The following is a 5,000-nucleotide window of genomic DNA, read 5'->3' as shown; positions in this document are numbered from 1 at the left end:
GTCTCGTCCTCATTGCGAGGTGAGGCGCACCTAGAGCGTACACGTTGGGACCCGAAAGATGGTGAACTATGCCTGGCCAGGACGAAGTCAGGGGAAACCCTGATGGAGGTCCGTAGCGATTCTGACGTGCAAATCGATCGTCGGAGCTGGGTATAGGGGCGAAAGACTAATCGAACCATCTAGTAGCTGGTTCCCTCCGAAGTTTCCCTCAGGATAGCTGGTGCTCGTACGAGTCTCATCCGGTAAAGCGAATGATTAGAGGCCTTGGGGCCGAAACGACCTCAACCTATTCTCAAACTTTAAATGGGTGAGATCTCCGGCTTGCTTGATATGCTGAAGCCGCGAGCAAACGACTCGGATCGGAGTGCCAAGTGGGCCACTTTTGGTAAGCAGAACTGGCGCTGTGGGATGAACCAAACGCCGAGTTAAGGCGCCCGAATCGACGCTCATGGGAAACCATGAAAGGCGTTGGTTGCTTAAGACAGCAGGACGGTGGCCATGGAAGTCGGAATCCGCTAAGGAGTGTGTAACAACTCACCTGCCGAAGCAACTAGCCCTGAAAATGGATGGCGCTGAAGCGTCGTGCCTATACTCGGCCGTCAGTCTGGCAGTCATGGCCGGTCCTTGCGGCCGGCCGCGAAGCCCTGACGAGTAGGAGGGTCGCGGCGGTGGGCGCAGAAGGGTCTGGGCGTGAGCCTGCCTGGAGCCGCCGTCGGTGCAGATCTTGGTGGTAGTAGCAAATACTCCAGCGAGGCCCTGGAGGGCTGACGCGGAGAAGGGTTTCGTGTGAACAGCCGTTGCACACGAGTCAGTCGATCCTAAGCCCTAGGAGAAATCCGATGTTGATGGGGGCCGTCATAGCATGATGCGCTTTGTGCTGGCCCCCGTTGGGCGAAAGGGAATCCGGTTCCTATTCCGGAACCCGGCAGCGGAACCGATACAAGTCGGGCCCCTCTTTTAGAGATGCTCGTCGGGGTAACCCAAAAGGACCCGGAGACGCCGTCGGGAGATCGGGGAAGAGTTTTCTTTTCTGCATGAGCGTTCGAGTTCCCTGGAATCCTCTAGCAGGGAGATAGGGTTTGGAACGCGAAGAGCACCGCAGTTGCGGCGGTGTCCCGATCTTCCCCTCGGACCTTGAAAATCCGGGAGAGGGCCACGTGGAGGTGTCGCGCCGGTTCGTACCCATATCCGCAGCAGGTCTCCAAGGTGAAGAGCCTCTAGTCGATAGAATAATGTAGGTAAGGGAAGTCGGCAAATTGGATCCGTAACTTCGGGATAAGGATTGGCTCTGAGGATCGGGGCGTGTCGGGCTTGGTCGGGAAGTGGGTCAGCGCTAACGTGCCGGGCCTGGGCGAGGTGAGTGCCGTAGGGGTGCCGGTAAGTGCGGGCGTTTAGCGCGGGCGTGGTCTGCTCTCGCCGTTGGTCGGCCTCGTGCTGGCCGGCGGTGCAGGATGCGCGCGCCTGCGCGGCGTTCGCGCCCCGGTGCTTCAACCTGCGTGCAGGATCCGAGCTCGGTCCCGTGCCTTGGCCTCCCACGGATCTTCCTTGCTGCGAGGCCGCGTCCGCCTTAGCGTGCTCCTCCGGGGGCGCGCGGGTGCGCGGATTCTCTTCGGCCGCCATTCAACGATCAACTCAGAACTGGCACGGACTGGGGGAATCCGACTGTCTAATTAAAACAAAGCATTGCGATGGCCCTAGCGGGTGTTGACGCAATGTGATTTCTGCCCAGTGCTCTGAATGTCAACGTGAAGAAATTCAAGCAAGCGCGGGTAAACGGCGGGAGTAACTATGACTCTCTTAAGATGGCCAAGTGGCGGCGGTGTGGCTGCATCCGGACTTGGCTTTTCGAAGTGCGGTCTTGATGTAGTCGTGCTGCTGCTGCGAGGTGCCTTCCTTGGGTTGTAGTTACAGGGTGAGTGATGCGCAATACATGGGCCTAGCCCTCTTAGCCTCTCCTCTCCTGCGGTCTTCTCCCCTTCTCGTGGGCCCGCTGATTTTCGCAGAGTGGAAGACCGCACCAGGGGCCTGGGGGGGTTACCAGCCCCCCCTCGCACTATCCCTTTGTTAGTTGGGGGCAGTATTCAGAGAAAAAGTGGTGGCCCTTCCGCTGAAGGTGCCACCCCAACTTCCCCAGCACCTAGCCGGCCAACCGGCCGTGCCGAAAATTTTGTAACTTTTGCAGCTATGTATACCTGTAGTGAGTGCCACCGCAGCTTCACCACCAAGAACGGTCTCGGGGTCCATCGCCGCCGCCAACACCTTGCGGCCGCCAACGCGGAGATCGTCACGGAGAGGCATCGCGCGAGGTGGACGGAGGAAGAAGTCCTGTCGCTCGCCAAGGCAGAGGCCGAACTGTTCCTCGAGAGGGACGCCCGGTTCTTCTTTGTAAATCAAGAACTCATCAGGATGTTCCCCGACCGAACGCTTGAGGCAATCAAGTGCCGACGGCGGCAAGCTGCCCACAAGCAGCTTGTCCGCCAATTCATGGAGGCGCTTGAGATCGGTCGGGGGGAAGAGCCGGCGTCCCGCCGGGGAGCAGCGAGCCCGCTGCCTGACGCGGGCGAGGCCGCTGCGCCGCCCGTCGACGCAGCCGAGGACTTCGCGGCCGACACCACCGGGCCGCCGCCGGAGGGGCCGACTGACGCCGCCATCTGGGAGCATCTGGCGGGGCTACCCGCTTCCGCCCAGCGTTTCTCTGCCCTGGACCGTGTCATAGGTCTGGGGCGGGGCACGCCGCCCGATGTCATCCTGGGCATGCTCCCGGATGCCCTTGCGTCGGTCGGGTCCAGAGGGGAGAGATCGATCACCAGGACACAGCGGCCGCGCCAACCATCGAAGCGGCCGCCTGCCGCGCCGCCGACGCAGAAGCGCAAGCGGCGCCGCTGGGAGTACGCGAGAACGCAGGATGCCTTCCGACGGTCGCGTGCACGTTGCGTGCGCGGCCTCTTGGATGGCACCCTGCTCCAGCCGCCACCAGCCATCCCTGGTCTGCTGGACTTCTGGGCGGACCTCTTCACCAAGAAGCCCATCTCCACCGCGGGCTTCATTCGTGACCGCCTCCTCCCGCACTCAGAGCCTGTCGCTCTTGAGTGCATATGGGGGCCGGTCACACATGAGGAGGTCGCCGCCGCGTTGCCGCCCAGGGGATCAGCAGCCGGGCCGGACGGCCTTACCCCAGCGGAGTTGCGGCGCCTGCCGCACGAAGTCCTGGTGAAAGTGATGAATCTCTTCCTTCTGGCCCGCGCCCTTCCGGAACGCCTGCTTCGCGCGCGGACGTCCCTTCTCCCGAAAACGGCTGCACCAACATCCCCCGCTGACTTTCGCCCCATTACGGTCTGCTCGGTGTTGGCGCGGACCTTTCACAAGGTTCTCGCGTCACGCCTGATGCGCGCATGTGCTGTGGACGAACGTCAGCGGGCATTCATCCCTCGGGATGGGATGTTGGAAAATACCTTCATCTTGGACACTGCTCTCACCGACGCAGTTCGCTCCTGCCGCTCTGTCTTTGTGGCGTCGATCGACGTATCTAAGGCATTCGATTCGGTAGATCATGCTGCCCTTCGCCCCGTGCTGAAGGCGCATGGCCTGCCGGATTGCTTTGTCGAGTATGTCGAGCGGTGCTACGAGGGCAGCACGACAGTGATAGCGGACGGCGCCGGCGTGGGCGTGTCTGTGCAGCCAGCACGGGGCGTTCGCCAGGGCGATCCCCTCTCCCCCCTCCTGTTCAACTTTGCGGTGGACTACGTTTTAGGCCAACTGCCCTCCCACATCGGAGCTCGGATCCTCGGTCGCAGAGTCAACGCTGCGGCCTTTGCAGATGACGTCTTGCTGTTTGCAGCGACCCCGAGGGGCTTGCAGTCCCTCATCGACGCAGCTACCGCAGCCCTCGCCCACCTGGGGCTGCAGATCAACGCCCGGAAGTGTTTCACCCTCGCCTTAGTCGCGTCAGGGCGCGAGAAGAAGGTGAAGGTGGACAGCAATGTCACCTTCACAGCAGGCAATACCACCATGCCTGCCCTGCGTGTGGGTGAAACCTTCCGGTACCTGGGGCTGCAATTTTCCACGGCGGGTCGCTGTGTCTTCAATCCACGTAGCCACCTGGTGGAGCAGCTTGACGTCATCTCCCGAGCTCCGCTGAAGCCGCAACAGCGCCTCCACGCTCTCACCAACGTACTTCTCCCTGGCCTGTACCACGGGCTGGCCCTCAGCCGCACCCGGGTGGGTGCATTGAAGTCGGCCGACGTTACCATCCGGGCCGCCGTCAGGAGATGGTTCCGCCTTCCGGCGGACACCCCCCTGGGATACTTCCACGCTCCTGTTGCCCAGGGGGGCCTCGGCATTCCATCTTGCCGATGGATGGGTCCGACCCTCCGTCGGTCCCGTCTCCTGGCGCTGAAGAAGATAGGGCCAGCCTGCGACGGTGCAGGCATGGATGAGGTGCAGCGTGAGATCGAGGTGCTGGAGCGCCACCTAATGTGGGAGGGCCACCTCCTCAAATCGTCAACGCAGGTTGGGGAAATGTGGGCGGCGCGCCTACACATCGCCATTGACGGTGCGGCACTGTCATCTTCTGCCGCCGTCAGTGGCCAACATCAGTGGGTCGCCGACACCAGTCGCCTGCTATCTGGGCGTGAATACATCGACGCCCTCCGCGCCCGCATCAACGCCTTCCCTACGAAGGCACGGCGCAGTCGCGGGCGGGAGGCGGACACCAGATGCCGCGCGGGGTGCCAGGCCGTGGAGACCGCCAACCACGTACTTCAGGCTTGCTTTAGGACGCACGGGTCCCGGGTCAAGCGCCATGACGCTGTAGTGCGTTATGTCGCCCGTGGACTCGCGCAGAGGGGCTTCAATGTCTCTGTGGAGCCCCACCTCCGAACACCTGAGGGCATCCGCAAGCCTGACGTGGTGGCGGTCAAAGACGGCATCGCCCGCGTGGTCGACGCCCAGATAGTCGGAGACCACCTCCGGCTCGACTGGTGTCACTCCCAGAAGGCGGC

At 62.4% G+C, this 5,000-nt stretch overlaps 1 pseudogene; it reads left to right on the top strand.

Moving 5' to 3' along the window:
• LOC124726969 overlaps positions 1–5,000 on the top strand; it is a 7,964-nt pseudogene that overhangs the window by 1,082 nt on the left and 1,882 nt on the right.

Source organism: Schistocerca piceifrons, unplaced genomic scaffold (genome assembly GCF_021461385.2).
Source record: "Schistocerca piceifrons isolate TAMUIC-IGC-003096 unplaced genomic scaffold, iqSchPice1.1 HiC_scaffold_1071, whole genome shotgun sequence".
NCBI lineage: Eukaryota > Metazoa > Arthropoda > Insecta > Orthoptera > Acrididae > Schistocerca > Schistocerca piceifrons.
This window is presented reverse-complemented; position numbering and strand designations above follow the sequence as displayed.